Below are 23564 nucleotides of genomic sequence, written 5' to 3' on the forward strand. Positions count from 1 at the left end.
GGGAAAAAAAAAAAAAAGAAACAGCGTGGCAGTGATAGCGGTTGGGAAGCACTCTTTAAGGCAGCATCACCCCACCCCAAAAAACAAGAAAAAACACCACTCAAGTGAAAAGGGGTAGTAAGGCCGTCAAAAATATAGCAGTGTTGCTCCCCAAATAAATATCGCTTCTGTCACTGACCACCAAAAGGATGGTTAGGTGAAACAGCTGTGACAATTTTGCTTCCACGGCCCAGTTGAAACATCAGTTAAAAATGCTTTTTAACCCAGTTCCAGTTGGGAACACCTGAAATCTCTGAGAGCAGCCTAAAAATGAGTTATGTATTTTTGCAAGAAAATCTATGGCAGGATCCTTTAGCAGGGATTCCAGCTGGTTTGAAAACAGGCTTTGAATATTAAGATCCTGCACTGGACTCAAACTACTACACTGTTATGAAGTGCTGAGAAAAACCCTGAACTCCTAACACCTCACTCACTAGGTAACCTGCTTTACTGAGAGCATTTACAAGGATACAACCTAAGCTATTGCTTAGCTTGCAAAATTAGTATACTGTGTTTCTGCTTTCAGCTTTTCTAAGTATTGGATAAAATACTGCTTTCTCTGTTCACTGGCATGGCCAGTGTCGTGAGTGGCATTTCACCCCTTTACACTATGTGATTACTAAATCCTCCAGCACGCTTTTCCCCCTCCCGATGCCAATGTCAAATCTGTTACTTCATATACCACCCATTTCTATAGAAATCAGTGTGGTTTTGGAGCTGTAAGTACTGCTGGTTTTATTTGCGCTACTGGCATTTATGTGTAGCATTCTCAAAGGCCGTGACCAAAAGAAGCCAGTAACAAATTGTGCCACTCTGCTTTTTAGCATGGGTATCTAAAAGGATGTCAATGACCAGCTACCATATTTTATGTATGTATATGAATTTGATTAAACTGCAAGGCAAGTAAAATATTCTCATGTTTCTAAAGACAACTTAAAGCAGAACAAATAAACGCTAAACCAATATACACAAATAAAACCAATAAACCAATATACAGAGACATAGAAAACACCACTTAGAGAAAATTTTTCATTCAGTTGTGTTACAGTGTGCAAGGTCTTGACCACCATGAATAAAAGTTATCTCAATGTATCTAATTTTTGACTTAGTGAAAGTAGTCATGTCATTTAATCTTGGTTCAAAAAGCGTGTACATGGGATGGGTAGAGGAATATTATTTCCCAAATGAAAAATTGCAAAATTTACAAAAGCACCACTTAAAACTTTAATAAAGTAATTGTAAGAATATGATGTGAAACTCTGTAAAAGCATTTTATTACAATTTCTTGGCTGTTTCCCTGAAGTTAATTGCTTCCACCCCTAATCCTCCAAAGCTGGATTGAAAGTGCATTAAAGCTCCCCAGATATAAAGCCTAGGTGTAAAGCGTGAGCATTCAGCTTCCATCCGTAAAGCAGTTTTAAGAGCATTGGCAAGATTTCTCCACGTTTTACAACTGAAAAGAATAGAAACTTCATCCTGTTTCCTGCAGGCTTTTTGAGTCCGGAGGTGAGGAAAGGGACACGAGGTGGCAGCGCTGAGCCTCTTCTTCTCGACGTGGGAAAACGTGGCGCTGACAAACCCGGGATTTTATTTTTCCGTGCTTTTGCTCAGCAGCACCCAGCTGTACGTTTCTAACTGAAAGTCAGTGGGTTTCCACAAAAGAGCTCTCAGAGTGGCAATACCCGCACTTTCACCTGTGCGCGGCTTAAGCACTTGGCAACTGATCAAGAATCTCCTTAAACTGATGGGAAATTAAGGCCATCACTAATAATAATGCAATTATGATACGTATAGCCGAGAACTGGAATCTACAGTTTGCTTTGCACATAAAGCAAGAGGAGTGTTTCCAAGACATTTTCAGAAAGAAGGAGCCTAGATACATTTTCTGCAGTACTGAGAACTACAGGCATTGATTCAAGGGGTGTGTGTGTGTTTGTGTGTGTGTGTGTGTACCAGACTGTAGTCTCCATCGGTTAAAATGTCTTAAGACCACTCTGATTTAGCAGTGCAGGAGATTTCTCCTCCTTTTTAAGGAGAGGATTACTAGTGGCCAGGCTTATTTAACCGCAACGGCTGTAGCCGACCTCCTTCCACACCCCCAGCCCTGTCGACTGTGAGCAGCGATCCGGGACCGAGCCAGCCCGAGCCTCCCCCCACGCCGCCCATGCCGCTGCACCAGCACCCCCTCTCTTGGAGGCACAGCGCAGAAACCCCAACCGCGCTCGGCGCTGGGCGGGCGCGGAGCCGCAGCAGAGGCGCCAGGTGGGTAGCGCGGCGCTTGCTCCCGCGGCGGCGGCGCTCCGCGGCAGCGCACCGCCCGCGGCGCGGGGTTGGATGCAGCGCAGCGCAGCGCAGCGGGGCGGACGCGGCCCCGCGGTCCGCGGAGGGCGCGGCGGCGGCGCGGCCCGACGGGGCGGGCGCAGCACAGCGGGGGCGGTGCCCGCGCGGCGCGGGGCGGGGCGGAGGGAGGGAGGCAGGTTGCAGCCCCGCCGTGAGGCGCCTAGGAAGAAAAATTTTTTTTTTCTTAAAACGCCTTTATTGCTTCTGAGTGTGTTTCCGCCCACCACTGCGATTCGCCTCTGCAACACAGCATAGATTTAACTGAAACATTCTGTGCTGTATTTTAAATAGATGTATCCTTGTGGTTTTTAGCCTCCTTGAATTGTAAATGAGCTAGAAATGACAGAAACCAGTCTTTGACCAAAGGTACCTTGTTAAAGAACACCTTTCCCACCATCTTGCTCCTGCCTGTTTTGATACAAAGAAAACACAGTCTGTGAGATACTTATGATTAAGAGGTGACCCCCCTCGCCTTTTAAAATAACATGCTCACAGCGTACATTCATGATTAAAGAGGCGTGTGCTTAAGGATCAGAGATGTGCACTGAGCCATCGAAGTGGGCCCTTTTTACTCACCCTGTCTGCAAGAAGAAAATTCCACTGCAGAGTTGCATCACTCCAATTCACGAAGTGCCTTTACTCAAAATGATTCATAAACACTTTGGACTCTCTCTGATTTCTTTCCTAAGAACTCTTATTACTGGGAAGTATTTTACAAAAGACATTATTTACCTATGCTTAAGAGGGAAAATCTTCGGCCTAAAATGGTACAGTACAGTTTGCTTCAAAGATGTATATTCACTTACTTTTTACTTAAATACAAGCTTTCATATAGATACCCAGTGCTCGTTATGAGAATGATGAGATGTTTCTAGGTCATTTAATGCAATAAGTAGCTAAGAAGCCATTTATGTATACATATTTATATTAATTCAGATATTAATCACTTATATAGAAATGTTTAGTTTGGGAAGGCAGAAACACATCTCCAGAGATTTTTAATAAGAAAATACAGTAATACTTTCTATCCTTTATCCACTTTGGTGACTTTCTAAGTTTAAACTTGTTCTCTAAGAATAACATGACTTGAAAAGCTCTGTTAAAAGAGAGAAACTTGGAAGACATTGTATTTACAGAGGGGAGAATCACAACACCTTTCCAATCATATAAGATGTCTCAAATATTTTAAAAATAGCTTTGTAGAAGAAAAGTTCTACTTTATTCTTAAAGCTGTTTTGGCAGATTTTTTTCTGCAAAGCGAAAAGCAACATAACCATAAGGTGGAAGAAGAATTACTGGCCTGCTGCATGTATATTAGCAGATTGCATATTCATGAGATGAGGCTGCTATTAAGGCTATGCCATGGAGAGGTAGATGAGAGCCAGCAGAGGGTAACAGCAGCTGATCGTTGCCTGCTGCCAGCCTGCTGAGAGAAGGGTGACTTTCTCCCTCCAGCGAGATTAGGGAAAACATGCTGGGCTTCTTTGAGCTGCTGGGCTTTTTGAACATGCTCCCCTAGTCTGTCCCTTCTGCTCCCTCCCATGCGTTTGCACTCTTCATCCCTACGCACCCTCTCCTTGCCCTGTCTTCTCCTACATGCTCATCACACTCATTCTCTTAACATTCAGCTCATCTTTTCCTGTCATCTCAACAGGCGAGCGAACAGCTGCAAGAAGACAGTTCAGAAGCAGCCCACATAGTAGCAAGAATGAAGTAATATTTCCGCCCACTTCCACAATATAATGATGTCACCCAGACTCAAGCATCATTGATAAGATGGAGCTACGAAACCACTACCCGTTGAATTAAATTTGATTTTTTTTAAGATTATTTAGTGGGGTGTTGGCGGCCATGTAATTCAGTGCATGAACTGCTTCTTACGTTAAACAAAAGATTGTCTATACTTAGTATTACTGGGAAGGAAGCATACGGTAGCCACTGTGCACATAGAAAACAAGTTTTCTCTAAGATTTAAGCATCTTAGTATTTGTTAACCTGTTTCTTGCAAGACCATTTCTTGAAAGGTATATTCAAGATAACTACATTAAAAAAAATTGCATAAGATTTAGTTGTGATGATTTTCTTTTCTGGTAAATGTCTCAGGTTATTCATGGATGATGATCCACCGGATCCAGCCCTTTGCAAACAAAATTCCTTCACCAGCCTCCAGACAGCTTGGGTTGTCCATGTACTGTAAGACAGGATGGACAGAGGTATAGATGCTTTGGAATATACAGCTGGCCTTAGACTCACCAGAAGAAGAAAAGTGCCACTAAGCCAGAGGCAGTGTTACCACATCAGCTTGCTGGAGGCATTCCCCAGAGCCCCCAGTGCTCTGTCGCCGAAGAAACACTGTTTTCTGGTCAAAACAAAATGGTATAGTTAATAACTGTGATTATTTTAAATATCTTGAACTTTAGTATCTCCTGAAGCGTGGAAATAACTGTAACTAAAAATAGCCATGTCATGGCATTAAGATTGGTCTTAAGATTAGCCTGTCATGTTCTGACATGTCTACTTTATACAGCTTTCAGTAACTGCTGTCAAAAAATTACTTCCGTGATCAGAAATTCAAGCACCATTATTCAGCCCTATGGTCTTCGGAAGTAATGGATTAATTTCTGTGAAACAAATTTTTCTTCCCTTAATTATTCAGATTTGGTGTTTCTGATGCAGTTAAAAAGAGCAACAGCAGGTTGTGGTGGGAAGAGGCAAAATACATTGTAATCTAAAATGAATGAGAGAAAAAAGTAGTATTCTTTTTCATTTTTCTTTTCATTTTTTCCCTTTGTGCTCAGGACAAATACAATGGTCTGGCTTTCTTCATGGTTTCCTTCCATATAATTGCTCTTAATGATGGTGGTGGCGGTACAATTAGTAAGTAGATTTTTTTTTGTATCTTTTCAGAATGGATTGTTTAAATGATACCATTCTGTACTTGCCAGGGTTTATTTATTATATAATTTTTGTCATCTACCTTGCTTATGCTACTGTGCAGAATACACTGCTACTTGTGCAGAATGACTGGTTTAATATTAAATATGAATATTTATTTAAATATTTTTAATATTTATTTAAAAAATAAATGTATTTGCAAAAGCTTTTTCTCTTAGAATTGTGGGTTTTTGAACAGAATATCAGAAAAAAATGGTAGTGTTCTACCCTACTCTTTCTGTATAATATTGATCTAGCTGTCACATTCAAGAAATGTATATATGATTAATCTTAATGTGCAGGTGTGCTTAAGTGAGGCAGGATGTCTGAATTTGCATTGCTTTATAGAGTCTATATTTAAGTTTGATTAATTGCTATCGGAAATAACAAATTACCTGGATGGAAGATCAGGAAGCTAGAATACTGTACATTGTTTAGTATTACAAATATCAGGCATTTTCCATGTATTACTGCAAAATTTAGAACTTCAGTTCACCAATATTTGTATATGGCCTTTCACCAATAGAAGTAGCCTGGTGTCTTAACTAGGTATCAGCAATGAATTAAAAACACTGAACAGTTGATTCTGCTTTATAAAATTATTGATTTATGTAATGGGATGCCAGTGTATTGTGGATTATAAAAATAGTAGTTGGAAAATGTGAAAAGCATTGTGCTCCTGATAATCAAAGCACTTGCATTATCTTTTAAACTACTACACCTACTAAACTACTGTTTAGTTTAGTTTATCCAGGCTGCCTTTGAAATTTAAAGTACGCACCTTGTTACTTTATCAGAGAATATTCCTGTATTCAGGAAAGACTATGCACATTCAGTTAGCCTGGTCTTATCCTGCTTCCATGCAAAAGGGGAAAAAAAATATTTTAATGCCTGGCTGTGGGACAGCTTCACTCAGCTGACAGTCTTCCCAGCCCTGTGAAGGAGTTTGCAATTAGGTACCAAACAAGATGCTCTGAAATGACTTTACAACCCAAATATCACCCAGATAAAACAAAAAGTTTGCATTTAGACCAACTTTGCTCAGACTTTGTTGCACCTGTTTCCACCAAGAGACTGAGACTTCTTCACGCGCTCATCCTGGGAAACTGTTCTCTATGAAGACTGCTAAGAGGAGAGGTGGAAGGTAGCAGTGCCAGTGGATGGGTGTTGTTGTAACATACTCGTGCTCCAGTTGTTTTCACTTCAGGGCTGCAGTAAACAGCTGCTGCCCACATGTGCCCTGGCGTAGGGGTTTGGAGGCACTTGCTGTCTTCTAAATGCAGATCTTATGGTTTTCCTCACACTTTTATTCTCTGTGCTTCTTTACTTAAAGCTGAATACACGTACTGGAGGCTGAGACCTGCACTTCTCCTGCCCGGCTTTGGTTGCTGCTGTCCTGCCACCCTCACCTCTGTGCATAAATCAGTATTTGTGCAGCTGCGTAATAGACTGCACTGGGGAAATGATCACTGAATGGACACCAAACAGGCAAACAACTTTTGTTTCCTGATTCGCTTTGCTGCATGGTTATGCAAACGCTGATGTGGAATGACAAGAGAGAGGAAAGGGGACAGGACACGGGGTGTGACTGCTCCATGTTTTGGCAGTAATGCCAACAGGTGGGCTCCAACAGTTGGGGGAAGTACAGCGTGAGCTATCTGCCAGGGATGCAGAACACCTCCTCACACCTTGCCCACGCCTGCTGCGGGAGTGGTGTGGTTCCCAGGGTAAACATTTTGCATGAAGTGGAAGTAAGCGAGATACAACACCAAATGTATCTTTTAAATCTTGTACGTCTTTTGACTTACCCTTGGAGTGTAAGACATGCTCATCCTTGGTTTGTAAGGCTTTGTCAGGAAACAGCTCTGCGGTGCTACAGCATATCACTAATACAAGCACAAGCATGTAATACAAACACTGTAGGGCAAAATTTTGTGTATGATATTCCCTTCCATGTATTTATATAAGGAAAAAAAGATTTTCATTAGCAAACACAAGTGGTGAGACCACTGGGGAAAATAACAATATTTAGATTATAGAGCTAAAAGACGAAAAAATGTCAAATTCACATATAAATAGACAGAGGAGACACTTGCTTTATGGCACAGATCCACAGTGCAGATGGTGGCATAATGTAGAAACACCTGAGCTAGCTGCAGATGAGCTAGCATAGGTACCAGAAGCAATAGCAGGTGTCATGGTTTTAGTCCTTGATTTGTTTGTCTCATTGGCTCTGACTCCAGGGTGGTTCCAGTTCTCTGAGGTATTTCTGTAGCAGCTGGGAACAAAATTGCAGTGTGGATATGTACTGCCCTATTCCTGACCTTGCAGCCCACCTTTCAGTTATGGACCCTCTGCTTACAGCTCCCCTCTTTGGAGGAGCTCTCAGCAAGGCAGGCAGCAGGGGATGCTCAGCTCCTTTGCATAGCTTCACCAGCCCAGAACTTTTCATGTCTTGAATTTTCTGCTTGCCTGCTCACAGTCTCCATGTTGCTCTAATGTAACTTTTGCACTAATTTCTTTTTAATCAGACAAAGGAAATTGAAATAAAATTCACTCAGCACATAATTTGCTTTTGGTCCAATCTTGCAAAAATTTACTTATGGGAAGTTCATTGATTTCATCTGCAGAATCACATGTAGCAAGTGAATGGGTATATTGCCCACTGACTCATGAAGATAAAAATCATCCACTGTTTAAACTTTGCCTAGTAATCTATTTTTGTTGTTTTTTTTTCCATTTTCTTATCCCAAAAATAAAATATCATCTTTACTGCTATAAATGGAAGAAGCTGTGCTGTTCATATGCAGATATATGCTGATATATTTTGTAAACTTATACACTTCATATGTATGTTCAGTAGCTGATTTTTCAAAATGTGTCCTACTGTATATCCTGAGGTGGATGGTAGAATGAGAAGGTCTTAATGCTGCTTCTCGGAAAAAATAATGCCAAAATTATTGCAAATTAGGGGAGCAGAACTGATGTCTAATTGCTGTTTGGATTGTTCACCAATTTCTAAGCAAATATAGCCATGAAAGTATTTATGACATACAGCTAGCTCCCAGACATGGTGCGTGTTCAGCTCAGACATTTGTTTAAATTTACAATTTTTTTTTGCCTGTAATTGTTCTTGTCTTGGAACATAGGGCAATAGCACTATATTAAGCATATATTGACATCAGTAGTGAAATTCATTATTTAATGAGGACTGTAGCATTGCATACATATTTAAACTGTGGCTGCATATGAAATGCAAATACTCAAATGAGACACTTGCATAACTGAATGCTACTGTTATTTTGTAACAACAATGGATTATAATACACAGCTATATTTTCGGCAAGATGGTACAACACTTTTCCAAATTTATTTAATACAGTACTGTATAGTATTTAGTTGAAATAAAAAAAAATCCAATGACTATACTCAGAAAGTTTCTTATTTACCATTCTGCTTTTCAACTGTTCAAATCCAGCCGCGATCGTGCAGCCAAGTTACAGATTTGGAAGGTGTGCCTAGTTCTGGTGATCCCTCATACGGCACTCAGGCAGGAGGGCTGAGTTACAACTTCCCTCAATAAAGAAGGGAAACAAACCTTCCTTCCAGCTGCAGCAAGGGTACCTAGGCTGTGGTGAGCAAGCAAAAGTGGTCAGTCATCCCCGCTCATCCCTTCTGGTGGAGGTCACCTCCTCCACGGACCTGTTGCTGGGTCCCTCACTGGGCTCATCTGGCTCTTTTGACAAAGATGCCACCTCTGCAAGAGGGAGACCTCAGCAGAGGTAGCTGCTACTGCTTTTTGGGGGGATTTGCTCCCTGCCCTCTCACAAACCCTTGCAAGCCAGTAAGCGGAAAGCCCCTGTGGAGGCATGCGGCTGGAAATTTTGCACGTGTTGGCCTGTGCCGCAGGACCGTGCTGCTCTTCAGGGCGACCCTCTATCTCCAATGTTTTTTGACAACCCTGCGCCCGCTCGCAAGTAGCCCAGGCAGCGTGCGAACAGGGAGCAGGCTACATGTCGCTTCTGGTTTTGAAGAGTCGCCTGATTCTGTGGTTTCTCCAGTCTAAAAATAAAGGGGGATGTTACTCTGGAACTGTTAATGATTCACCTGAGGGGGAAAAAAAGTGCCCACTGTAGCTGTTGATATGTCAACTTATATTTCTACTGCATTTTCATTTAAAATTGTAGAAAGGCTGGCAAGGGCTTCACAGTCCTGAAGGCAGTTTCATTATGAGGTGCTTATTGTCTCTCTCTTTATCTGAAACAAACATATTCAGATGAGTTGTTCAGTCTGTACTGGTGAGATATAGTCGTGTTTATTCAGCTTAGTCCTTCCCTCTTGTAAAGCAGGAAAATACCAGGGCAAACTTTGTGCAAACTAGAAAAAACAAATCAGCTGCATGTGAGTTTTTCTTTATTATTTCCTCTGTTATTTGCTAAAGGAAAAAAAACAGTTACTCTGCATTTATCACAGTGTCTAGTATAAAGCATGTGATTCTTATGTTAAGTAGCAATCTACAGATGGCCAGGTGCAATCAACATATCTAATCTTATCATGCATTTGTTTTATTCGCAGCTGCAACAGTTGGTGTCAGTTAATAGGTTACTAACCATGAAGTATATTTATTTCCTTTTATCCTGCTTCGGGTCTACAGAAGTGATTTATAAACTGTCCTAGCTGTTGAAATTACATTTAATTTTTGTGTGTGGCCTTTTTGTTATTAATTGGTGCCACTGATGAAGAAAATGAGAAGACTAAAAATCCATTTTTGTAAATGGTTTTCATTTGATCTATTTTTTTCCCCTTATGGATTTGGGATCTTTAAGACAGTGTATTTGCTCTCTGGGTTTCTAATATTCTGAAGCAGAACATGAGTTAGTTGTGAGGTGTAATTTTCTTTTTTTAAGTATGACCTATTATTGATGAGGGCTCAGTTTTGCCTATTTAGTATCCATCAAGTCATGTAGTGGATTTTCTATTAATCCTTCCAAATAATCAGTCACAATCTGTACAAACTGAACAATCTGTATAAACTGAACTTTAAACAGTAGTCTTAAAAAATAAGGATTGAATTCTGTTCTTAGCTTTATGGCTCACACTGTAGACAGTGGGATGTATAGGTGTATATACAGCAGCAAACCAACAAGGTAACTTCCAAAGGTCTCCAGTATTCCTCTGGCATAAAATTTAACAGCCCATTTAAAATAAATCTGTTTTTCATTTTTTTGAAATAAAGTGATAGTCCCAGTCGTGTCATTTCTTTGCTTTCACTTAATAACACCACTTTACTGTTAGAAAAAGGGTAATACAGTTATGATCCCTGTATAACTTATGTGCTTACGCATCTTACGTGTTTTGCTTATACGTAATCTCTAAATCCGCTCTTCCTAATCAAAGCAGTTTTAATAATAAAGAGTGCAGCAATTATTACATGTTAATGTGTTTATAAGCAAGTTATAAACAAGTTCTCAGAAGTAATGAAGTTGCCTGTATAAGTAGTTGACAAAGAGAAATAGAGAAAAGTATCTCACAGGCTCTGATGCTGATTATGGTCTTGAAAGTGCAAGACCTGCAGTGTCTTATCACTGACATGGAGCAGAATTTATGTCCAATAATTCCCAACTGTTAAATGTATGAATTTAATGGAGCTGAGCAAATATTGCAGGCAATGATTTGCCTGTTGAGATTAGCATCTTTCTCTGCACACATTATTTTCAAATAGATTGGAATTCCCTCTGACTTTTTATTCCAAATTAAATTCTCACTTTTTAAAGCATTTTTGTTGATCTCTGATACTTAATCCTAACACTATGTTTGCATTGCTGTATAAAACATTAACAAATAAGATCTTTGTTTGAAAAGCCTATTAGTAGTTGTTCTTAGACTGAGAATCTAAGCTTAAAGCTTTAAAATATTTTGTATTTTAATATAAATAATGACTGGAGGCATGCCAATATTTTGCACAAGAACATAATACTTCTTTCTGATCTGGCCTGCCTTTGAAGGCTCTGGTGCTCATGCTTCCTCTTATTCCTCATCATATCATAGTAGATGGGATGACTTTTCTCCAGGGCCTCACACTCATTGCTGGACATAATGCTAAAATCTTTTCAGACAGGATTTTTCTACACTGGTAACTCTACTCTGTCACTGAGGCTGGAGACAGGATTATCTGTATTGATTAATACATTGCAAAATGTATGCACATCTAATTAGGTAAATAAGATAATAATAGCCATTTTTAAGCTTCCAGCTGAAGGAGCTTTTGTTCTTGGTAGGTGAAGCTACTGCTTTACCTGGTTTACTCGCTAAATTTAAACTTTACTTTCAGAGGTTGAATATCTGAATAGTTCACTGCTTATGTTTGGTTAAACATGCTAATTCCAGTTTAATGCAGAAGATACTAATGCATGTAGGCATGCCTACCTGCTGTAATGTTTTATACTTCATACTGAGTGCATTCAGTCTTTGTCTGCATTGCAATATGGGGCTGGTGGTGCATTTGAACTAGTGTTACTAGCTCGGGTCTTGATTCATAAGCAGTCTGGCAGTCTGTGCAGGGTTCACTGCAAGCTGCAGTGGCGAGACTGAAACCCTCGCCTGGTTAGGCTGAGTCTGTTACACCGGTATCGTTACTGACACTAGTGCTAGCTAGATGATAGACAGGCTGTGTCCGCAAAAATGATAACCACGTTTGTGGCTTCAGTATAACAAGCTCTCACCTATACCTCTACTTTGCTCTGAGAACGACGCAGTCAGCACACACTTATTGACCTCCCTAGCATCTGCTGTGTTTGGTCATTGCAGCAGAACCAGATGGTCTGTTTGCAAGGCAACTAACCTTAAATCCAGACATATCAGCATCCCAGCCCAATGCCTCCAGTTCCCCAGGGGTGGCAGTGGCAGCGATGCAAGCATTGGCGGGCTGCGGCTGGCGTTGCCTATTCTGCTGGGCAGTGGGCGGACAGGCTGGAGAGGTGCCAGTAGCTCTGCTCCTTGTAAATGGCCGCTTGGATTGTGGAGTTTTAAAGCTTTTTTTTCCCGATGACCTGTAGAATAACAGAAACATTAAAAATAAACTTTAAGCTGCAATGTGTTACTGCCAATAATAATTTTTTAACAGGGCCATTTTTTCATTATGCACATTTGTATGGTGTCCACAGCAACCTACAGAGGCCCAGCTGATCATTCTGGATAGTACTGGGCTCTGGGTCTGAACTGGGTGCTTTTTGCAGCTTTCACCCTGTTTTTAAGACCCTGAATTTTTATCCATAAAAAAGAAAACAAATCAGCAACCCCCAAACAGGTTATAGTCCTCAGGATTTTAAACGAAGCTCTAAAAGGCTGTGTGAAAAAGTCTGCAACTTCTTTTCAATGGAGCCTGCTTTTATCAGCAGTGAGGGCTAGAATGCACCTTTTTATCTCCAGTGCTGTCTCTGCTGTCCGTTGATGTGATTTCAGTGTTGATACTGTTAATGCTTTTACTGCTGATCAAAGCAGAGAAGAAGGAAGCATACGGGCAGCGTCTTATTTTGGGGCCACGTCAGGAGGATGTTTAGGAGATACTGCTGGTCCCTGCCCAGGTGACGCTGCGAAGCTGTACGCCCGAGGAAGAAAGGCAGGTCACCAGAGGTTCATTAACCAAAGCAAAACCAACCACAAGAGTAAAGGAGAGCTATGACTCCTGACCAGTCGGTTCCCCACGGGGGATCCAGTTCTTCTCTGGTGGGGTCAGGATGAGATTTTTGCGGTTTCCTGATTTTCATGACATTTGCTTGCTGACTCAGGCACGCATCCCAGCATCTTTTACACTGGGTTCATAATTTCACTTTTTTCTTTTTCTTCCAGAACATGGAGAGCGAGACTCTTTTGGTTATTTGCTAGGCGAATGCTGAGATTCAGATGCCCTCACAGGTCTGTGGGCATTAGGATCCTACACACCTGCTTATTATATCTTTATTTTTGATTGTAGAGTCTGAGGATTTAGTCACAAAAACATCTACTGAAGAAAGATTTAATCTTAGAAACAACAGAAATGATAAAATTCTCTTTTAGAAATACAGCCAAGGGAAGATTGGAAATGGATGCCGCTTTGTAGAGGAGTGCTGCTCTCCTCCTACCCACACAGGTTCTGCATGCAATACAAACCCCTAGGTACTAAATTAGATATCATCCAGTTCATGCCTACATGTTCTTTTACTACTTGAATTTGGGCCACTTTCTGATGTGAGCCAATACTTTATAAGACTACAGAATCTGAGGTATTCTCTAGGGAGTGTTTTGTTTTGCTTTTGCCTTCTGTAGTACAGAGCAAGGTCCAACGCCTAGTATCATCTGGTCAATCCACCTAACAGGCACTATGCTCCACTGGTAGCAATGACCTTGAGCTCACCTGGCTGTTCTGGTGCCACGCGCGTTTTGGCTTTTGCTCCTTTACTGCAGGAACCTGGGGGTGTTTTAGCCCTGGGAGTTCATCAGTTCAGAAGTATCTTATTTCTTGCCCAGGATTTCTGGGACCTGGATTCAGTAATTTTCTCCAGTCACTTTGCAGGCTTTCTGCAAATGCTTCAGTTTAAAATTTTAAATGGAATCAGACTTATTTTGTTTTTTAGTGACTAATTGCACCATTATTTTAATATTTTAATATTGACCATTCAGACTTCCTGGTAAGAACTATCCCTGAAAGTCTACCAAGTGAACGTACCCAGCCCAGAACAGATTACTAAATGCATGTTCTGGCAGACTTCAGTAGCAAGCAAACATGACTGACTTTTTTTACTTGCACAGAATTTTATTTTCCATTAAGGGCCATTTTCCTGAAATACAGCATTTAAATTTGAGAGATAATCTTCAGAGGCTTTTATTTACTCCCTTGTTTTGGGGGCAGGTTTATGGGGAGGGGTAAGAACACTTCTTTTCACTCTATTAAGAGGTACCTAGACTTTGAGCCTTAAAAAGAATGTTACAAGTCTCAGATGCCAGTCCGAGGTGAATGAGCATGAAGTTAAGCATTAGCATTACCTGTGGGCCTGAGGAGAGAAGTGAGCACTGTTGTTTGAAGGATGCAGCAACTTCACTTTCCCTTCAGGGCAAAAGAGTTTGAGAGAGACCATTCCCCCAACACTCTGCACCATTTGGTGCCTGAGGTAACGTGTAAAATAAAATATGGCTCTTACCGCTGTGCAAAATATAACAGATGTCACAGGTTTCCCATTGTATGGACTCTTCTGTTTGTGCTCTGCACTTTGGACTTCATGTTGTCAGCAAGAGTCCTCTGCTGGAAGTAGGCTCCTGCAGGGAGAAGGCAAGACAAGTCAGTGAAACCAGGAAAGGACCTTCTATTTTGTCATTTATAGGGCTAAACTTTTGATATACTGAAGGCACAGTTGTTATCACTGGTATTTTTGGTACTGTTCATAATAACAACAAGTTTTCCAAACTAAACTAGATCAGAACATTAAAAGGAAATTACTTCAGGCCTCATCAGTTCAGGCAGTATGATATACAGATGAAAATAAACGGTAAATGGGGCAAATGCACTCTTAGTTTACAAAAGGTATGTTGTGGCTGACTAACTCCACAACTGTATTAGATAAGATAAATGATTCTCTAGAAAAGAGAGGTATTGAGAGGTCAGTTAAGTATTTGATATGGTGCCGCATGGGAAATTATTAATTAAACTGGAGAAGATGAGAATTTGCTCATGAGGTCAGGGAGGAACGGGATCAGAGAGATCAGCTATGGGCTGTGATGAAAAGGGAAGGTTTGGGCTGGAGGGAAGCAAGAAGTGAAGTTGTGCAAGTTTGGTCTTGATATTTTTATTTAGTACTTTCATTAATGATTTGGAAGAGTATTGAGGAAGTCTGTTGATAACACAATGCTGCTGAGGCACTGCTAATTCCAAAGAGGATTGGGATTACACCCAGGAAGAACTGGATTGCCTTGTGAATGGAGCAGGAGAAATGGGATAAGGAAGTACAGAGTGCAAGTCCAACCTTTTACAGGCTACAGTAATCATTTTACCATGGGATAAGGGTTCATTGGTTAGAAATGGTAAAGGCAGACTGAACAGTCTGGATATGCAATTCTGTCACAGGATAATTCATCAAGGTGATGCAGTCACAGCACATCATAAATTTCATAATTTTATGAAGTCATAATGATTCTAAGATCAATTCAGATTTTTTCAGTAAAGGCTGTGGAACCTACTAATACCACTATACAAGGCCCTGCTAAGATACTAGTGACCCTAGGATACTAGTCATTCATTTTCGGGAAAGATGAATTCAAACTAATATAGGAGTTACTCTCAAAGGGAGTGGAGAAAGCTAATGAATGTAAAGAGGCCAAAAAACATTGGCTTCTTTAGTTCAGCAAACTAAAGGTTGAGAGGGTATTTGATTTCTGCCTATTACAATAAACAGCAAATAGGGAAAACAGCTTTAAAATAGTTAAGCTAAAGGACAGGTTTATCATGAGAATAAATGGATAAAAAATAACTGTGAGCAAAATCAGAAGTCAATATTAAATGCAAAGTTGTATTCAGTGAAATTATGTGGAGAAAGCAAGATTATTTAAAATATAATTTAAAATGTCTGCCCAGCAGTCTTTAGATTATGTTAGTAAAGCATTTCATATATTTTAACATTAATCCAGGCACTCTGTAAAAATACTTTTTGCTCATATTTACCTAAAATATATATTTTGGTTACATAAGAAAAAAAAAAAAGATTTTTCTTTTGTCAGGTAGTAAGCCTCTATGCTTGCCCTGCAGCAGCCTTTGACAGTCAGAAAGGGCAAGGACAGGGAAACGCTGTAGCTCTGGGCTGGAGCGTGTGTCCTAGGCAAGTCGTGTGCATTTTACAGGCACATACCGCAAGCTGCAAGGGGATGAAACAACATCAGTCACTCTGGAGGTGGAACAAGAAAGGCTGGTTGGCAGATCCTAATCTTCCAAAATGTCGACAGACAGACCTTAAACCCCAAGCATACATGAACTTGAATATTTCAGAAATTCATAACTCCATTACATTATGGCAAATTTTCATAAAGATGCCAAACAGCACTTCTTTGGGCTATCAGATTTCCAGCCTCTGCTTCAACAAAGCAGCTTCCCAGAAGAACTATAAGATGTGGTTGTGGTGTTAATGTGGACAAGACATGATTTTCCTTGGTCACAATATCAAAATAGGGTTAGCCAAAACTTTTCCATAAATTCGAAGCCTTAACTAGATGTGTGTCATGGAAAATTTCAGCCTACACAGTTTTAAGTTTTGCAAAATTAAAATTAACCAAAGCAGTATCTCACAGTAGGAAAAGAGCTGTTCATTTATAAGTATTGGTATCACTTGTTTTTTATACAGATTAAGATTCATTTCATAATACAGTAAATATACATGATTTTGTTTCTACTTCCACTGATGCATATTATATTACATTATATTACAAATCTAGCATTTTAATCTACAAATAGGACACATTCAATTTCTTAGGCTTATTATTAAATAAATAATAACCCTATAGAAAACTCACTGAACAAGCAGCTGAGGCCCATAGTGCTAGGAAGATCAAACTGCAAAAACGGAAATCCACTCAGTTTTCAAATGCTCACAATTTTACATTTATGAGAATTCTGTACACAGCAACCCCTGCACCTCAGAGGATATTTGATTTATGCACATGTGCTAGCCTATGCAGGGTTGGGGCCTCAGCTGTAACTGTTCTGTTTCAGACATTATGAAATTAATGCATTGATACCAGAAACAAAATCATGTGGTTTATGAATAACGCGATGGAGAAAAGGGAATGAGCTTTCTGGAAAATGGGTAACATAAATCAGAAAAACTTCAGTTCAGAATGTTTTAACACATATCATTTTAAGTATGTGTTTAAACATGTTTAAAATGAAACACAAATATAAAGAAGAACACACTTCTCTTGATTTTTAAAAAATTCATTAATTAGGGCTTCTGTTAGTTTTGAGGCAATTTAATTCAGTTCTTAAACTATTCCAGAAAGAAAAAGGGGATGAATTCAAAATGAATGTTAGCTGCATCTAAGAGCTCAACCAGAAGAACTGGTTGAGCTTCTTTTACTGATTTTTTAAATCATTCATTATATTGTTGTTTAGCATAACAGCACCTTATAGTTTCACATAAGATCAGAGATACACTGTATTTTGCATGATGTCAAAGGTAGACAGAAACACTGTTCCCATCCTCAGACTGTGGAGCAGAAATACTGCACATAAAATCCTGGCCTTGTTAAATCAAAGGAAAAAGACCACCACTATCATTCACTTCAGGTCTCAAAAGAGAATAGTATATTTTTATTTCCCTCAAAAAGAGGTCTGACCTTTCTTCTTCTTCTTTTTTTTTTCTGTTTGGATTAGCTATAGTTTACACAGATAGAAAGAGAAACAATTAATTTGCAAGGGATATATAAAACTACGGAAGCCATTAAACGTAACGATGCTGTGAGTTGAGAGCAACAGTGGCCATAAGCTATGTGTGACTGTAAAGCACTTTAATGTGGCTTGTGAGAGAGCTGTGGATTTAAATGTACATCTGCTAACTGATGTATGCTTGCTATGTACTTAATTTAATTGTGTTAGAGTTGCTCTGAGTGGGTGAGAGTCCACTGAACAGTTTCCTGTTTCCCAACAGCAGCTGCCTATGAAAAACAAAGCATGAGAAACTGGGTAATACCACTGGAGTGGTATTTCTACTCATGCATCCTCCTAGTCCTAGCAGGCAGCAGTTTGTCCATCCTGCACGTAGAGTGGCGTGTTTGCCTGCTTGCATTTGTGTCTTGGTATAAAATGCAAATGTGTTTTTTTCTCCCCAAACAAAAAGGTGGAAAGTTCCTGGATTAAGGATGAATAGAGAGTGGGGGTCATGGGGTGCATGGTCCTTATCTGCACAGCAGGCTCCAGTGCTCCGTATGCTGCAGCCTGCACTTGTTTGCATTTGTGCACTGTTCTCCATGAAACATGTGTGATGGGTATATCAAAAAGTCACGTACAGATATGGAAAATGGTCCCCTAGAAACTACCTTCTGGTACACTTGTGCAAAAATAATTTGCCTTTAAGAATTATAATAGTTTAGTTGTGCATTTCTTCTAAGTTACTATATCAATAGATATAAAAATTGCACAAAACATGACAGTTACATTTGAAGTTACATGGTTGTCTCAAGTGCAATTAGAATGTAATTTGCTGGGCATACATTTGTTCTGTATACATGATAATTGCCATATACTTATTAAGGAGTAATTCTGACCTGTAAAGCAAAATGCTTCCCTGAGCTGGCAAAACATCCAATTTTTGCACACTCTCTTTTCTCATGGGTGCAAGACCTGCATGACTTCCCTTGAGTATTCCATGCATTAAAGCTATCTTTCAGCTCTGCATGGCACTATGCTGCAGTAGATATTTATATTGGTAATTGTCTGACCTCTGTTTAAAGTAGGTTTGCTTGAGTGCTGTGGAAATGTTTATTCTTTTTTTTACTGAAGCTTATGCACACCTTCTCATTCCTTATTCTTTAAGCACATGAAATTTAAAAATTAAATGAAAGTAGTTACCTCCAGCAGATATATAAGATGAGTTTTAATGACCTTATTCATTTTGAGTAATAGTACTTTATTCTACAGGTAACTTCATTATTTTAGAAGACTGAACTATGCTGTCTGTATGTTGTAGGAGTGGTATACAACTGTGAGTACTCATGGTTCAACAGTAAAATGAATTATAACTCTGCATGTAAAATGATTTCCATTAAGCAAGTGAATGAACTAGTGATTTGGTTAAATCTAGCTGAGTGACTATGTTGCCACAGTTTCACAAATCCCAGCAGACTAAACATGAAACCTACCTTATGCTGTGATTTATTGCTCTACTTATTCTAGAATGTCAGAAGAATTGCAGAATGTCTAGAATTGCAGAAAAAGGCTGTTAAATCTCATTAAAAATATGTATTTTAGTGTCAGGAAAGCTAAACTGCCATTCCTGGTGGAGGAAGCCCTGGATGCACAGTGGGGGCTCTGGCAGGTTTGCTGGCAGCCCAGCCTGGCTCCCTGGATGCCTCCTTTCCCCGCTTTGGTCTTTTCTGTGGAGGAGATGTGGATTAGCTTCTTGCTGCCTCGCAGCTAGATGCTGCTTTTGATCTTGTACGAGGCAGGGCGTTCAGCCCCTGCACTGTGCGTTGCGTGCATGGGGGAGAAGGCGGCGGTAGTTCAAGACAGCACTTGCCAAATCAGTGCACCTGGCTGGGTGGGACATGGAGCCGAGCTCTGACCCCTCTAGCTAAGGAAGGTTAGACTCAGGTGCAGTCATGCCTCAGAACTGGGAAGTGAAGCAGGTCAGTGTGGCCACTAGCACTGCCGTGGGAGGAAGGGAAAGGCAAGAAATGCACAAGCTAAAAATGAGGGGAAATAAAGCAGATTTTAAGTGCTTATTTAGTAACTTAATGGTAACAGAAAAAAAAGGAAATAACTATGCTAATTGATGATTTAGTTATGTAACATTATCAGAGTATTTCTACACAGATTTTATTATTTTTAAATTTTACACAAAATCCCAGATGCTGCTATTCTTTGGAACAGAATTAAGCAGTACTGTATTACACAGATCCTGGCTGTGGAAGCACCACTGATGAATGCATACTTCAGGGAGGGCTATCATGAGAGCATTAGTCAGAACAGCAGATTCTCAGTGACCGTTTCACTGAAAAACCTCAATTTTAATGCCTGAGTAAGGTTAGAAGGGAATTTTTGTCTGTGGCTCTACTAGCATTTCAGCTTGGATGCAGATGGTACTTTTGAAGCCAATATTTCAGTTGTCCCCATTCACACTGTTTATGTTCCCATTGCAGAGCCCGTTGGAAACAGGCAGACCAAATCCCTTTTGGATTAAACCAAACTAGGAGACGTACACCTAACATCAATCCACTTCCATAGGGCCAGACTAGTGCTAGTATGGAGGGAAGCTCCAGAAACCCATGGAGGGAAGCTCCATAAACCCATGTAGGGTTCATAACGAGTCTCTGGCATCAGACTGGTTGCTCTGTGACTCAGCTGCATAACTTACTTGAGATAGTGTTCTTCCATCACAGCCCTTATAGCATATAGAAAGAAAATACTCCAGAAATATAGCAAGTTCCATCTTGAAGGATAATAGGGTTTTTAGTCCTAGTCCTCTTGACTACAAGACTCCTTCAGGCTCTCACTGCTCAACTGACTAGTTACTCCACCATTATCTCAGCAGCTGGTTTCCTAGGGGTATATTTTGAAAATTATGGCAGACTGGGTAAAAAATTAAATTAATACCTACGTTTCTTCCTGATCTTAAGTGAGAGAAAAGATTAGCTTCGAATGACTGTAAAGAAAATGATGACCAAAAGCAATGACTCCATTAGAAAACAGGAGAGGAGACTGCGAGAAAAATGAGCTGTCTTGAATCTAGAACTGACTGAACGCATATTGGCACTTCACTGCAGCTTTGTTTCTATCTATGATTTTACTATCAACACTTATTTTAGCTGGGTATATCTTAATAGCTCAAAAGAATAAATTGTACGTATATTTTAATTTTCAGCAGAGATAGGCAGAGCGCTCGATGTCGATCCCCTTCCATGGCTACCACGAGCACAATCGGCCCCAGAGCAAAAGCCACAGATGCCTGTCGACAGCCAGCGGTATCGATGGCTGCCGGCAGGCATCCATCTCCACAGTTTGCCAGAACTATCAGCACCTAGTGCTGTGCATCTCTGTAAGGAGCTAGGGAAATCCACAGGCCTCTAGGCTTCTCGAGATTGAGAGGTATCGATGCGTACCAAGACGGATCGATCGCTGTGCATGTGGCGCCCCAGCGATCGGTAGGGAGATGAACGCTTCGTAAGGCCTGTCGGCATGAAACACGGTCCATGTCGATAGGCAGCGGCGCCTCCCGAGAGCCACCTCGGCCCCAGAGAAAAAGCTAGGCATGCCTGGGGAGAACCAGCACATTGTGGGCCTCTCAACAGGGTTCGATCTCGATATGGAAGGCTGTCGCTAGGTCTGGAATCGGACAGGCATCCATGCCGCTCAATATTGAGAGCGCTTGATCTTGATCCCCTTCCATGGCTACCACGAGCACAATCGGCCCCAGAGCAAAAGCCACAGATGCCTGTCGACAGCCAGCGGTATCGATGGCTACCAGCAGGCATCCATCTCCACACTTTGCCAGAACTATCAGCACCTAGTGCTGTGCATCCCTGTAAGGAGCTATGGAAATCCAGAGGCCTCTAGGCTTCTCGAGATCGAGAGGTATCGATGCGTACCGAGAGGGATCGATCGCTGTGCATGTGGCGTCCCAGCGATCGGTAGGGAGATTAACACTCCGTAAGGCCCGTCGGCATGAAACGCGGTCCATGTTGATAGGCAGCGGCGCCCCCCGAGAGCCACCTCGGCCCCAGAGCAAAAGCTAGGCATGCCTGGGGAGAACCAGCGCATTGTTGGCCTCTCAACGGGGTTTCATCTCGATATGGAACCCTGTCGCTAGGTCTGGAATCGGACAGGCATCCATGCCGCTCAATATTGAGAGCGCTTGATCTTGATCCCCTTCCACGGCTACCACGAGCACAATCGGCCCCAGAGCAAAAGCCACAGACGCCTGTCGACAGCCAGCGGTATCGATGGCTATTAGCAGGCATCCATCTCCACACTTTGCCAGAACTATCAGCACCTAGTGCTGTGCATCCCTGGAAGGAGCTATGGAAATCCACAGGACTCGGGGCCTCTCGAGATCGAGAGGTATCGATGCGTACCGAGAGGGATTGATCGCTGTGCATGTGGCGCCCCAGCGATCGGGAGGGAGATTAACGCTCCGTAAGGCCCGTCGGAATGAAACGCGGTCCATGCCGATAGGCAGCGGCGCCTCCCGAGAGCCACCTCGGCCCCAGAGAAAAAGCTAGGCATGCCTGGGGAGAACCAGCGCATTGTGGGCCTCTCAACAGGGTTCGATCTCGATATGGAACCCTGTCGCTAGGTCTGGAATCGGACAGGCATCCATGCCGCTCAATATTGAGAGCGCTCGATGTCGATCCCCTTCCATGGCTACCACGAGCACAATCGGCCCCAGAGCAAAAGCCACAGACGCCTGTCGACAGCCAGCGGTATCGATGGCTGTCGACAGGCATCCATCTCCACACTTTGCCAGAACTATCAGCACCTAGTGCTCTGCATCCCTGTAAGGAGCTAGGGAAATCCACAGGCCTAGAGGCGTCTCGAGATCGAGAGGTATCAATGCGTACCGAGAGGGATCGATCGCTGTGCATGTGGCGTCCCAGCGATCGGTAGGGAGATTAACGCTCCGTAAGGCCCGTCGGCATGAAACGCGGTCCATGTCAATAGGCAGCGGCGCCTCCTGAGAGCCACCTTGGCCCCAGAGCAAAAGCCAGGCATGCGTGGGGAGAACCAGCGCGTTGTGGGCCTCTCGACAGGGTTCGATCTCGATATGGAAGGCTGTCGCTAGGTCTGGAATCGGACAGGCATCCATGCCGCTCAATATTGAGAGCGCTCGATGTCGATCCCCTTCCATGGCTACCACGAGCACAATCGGCCCCAGAGCAAAAGCCACAGATGCCTGTCGACAGCCAGCGGTATCGATGGCTACCAGCAGGCATCCATCTCCACACTTTGCCAGAACTATCAGCACCTAGTGCTGTGCATCCCTGTAAGGAGCTAGGGAAATCCACAGGCCTCGAGGCTTCTCGAGATCGAGAGGTATGGATGCGTATCGACAGGGATGGATCGCTGTGCATGTGGCACCCCAGCGATCGGGAGGGAAATCGAGCCTCAGCAAGGCCCGTCGGCATGAAACGCGGTCCATGTCGATAGGCAGCGGCGCCTCCTGAGAGCCACCTCGGCCCCAGAGCAAAAGCCAGGCATGCCTGGGGAGAACCAGCGCATTGTGGGCCTCTCGACAGGGTTCGATCTCGATATGGAACCCTGTCGCTAGGTCTGGAATCGGACAGGCATCCATGCCGCTCAATATTGAGAGCGCTCGATGTCGATCCCCTTCCATGGCTACCACGAGCACAATCGGCCCCAGAGCAAAAGCCACAGATGCCTGTCGACAGCCAGCGGTATCAATGGCTACCAGCAGGCATCCATCTCCACACTTTGCCAGAACTATCAGCACCTAGTGCTGTGCATCCCTGTAAGGAGCTACGGAAATCCAAATGCTGCAGGGCCTCTCGAGATCGAGAGG

The 23564-nt window shown here is 42.0% G+C and overlaps 1 long non-coding RNA gene across 1 annotated transcript; it reads left to right on the top strand.

The window, feature by feature from the left end:
* Positions 1-1543: 1543 nt before the first annotated feature.
* LOC112992492 (uncharacterized) lies at positions 1544-8741 on the top strand. The gene is made up of 4 exons (XR_003261541.2): positions 1544-2301; positions 4483-4755; positions 5178-5256; positions 6647-8741. It is a non-coding gene; the product is annotated as an uncharacterized LOC112992492 (long non-coding RNA).
* Positions 8742-23564: the final 14823 nt, after the last annotated feature.

Source organism: Dromaius novaehollandiae, chromosome 2 (assembly GCF_036370855.1).
Source record: "Dromaius novaehollandiae isolate bDroNov1 chromosome 2, bDroNov1.hap1, whole genome shotgun sequence".
Classification (NCBI taxonomy): domain Eukaryota; kingdom Metazoa; phylum Chordata; class Aves; order Casuariiformes; family Dromaiidae; genus Dromaius; species Dromaius novaehollandiae.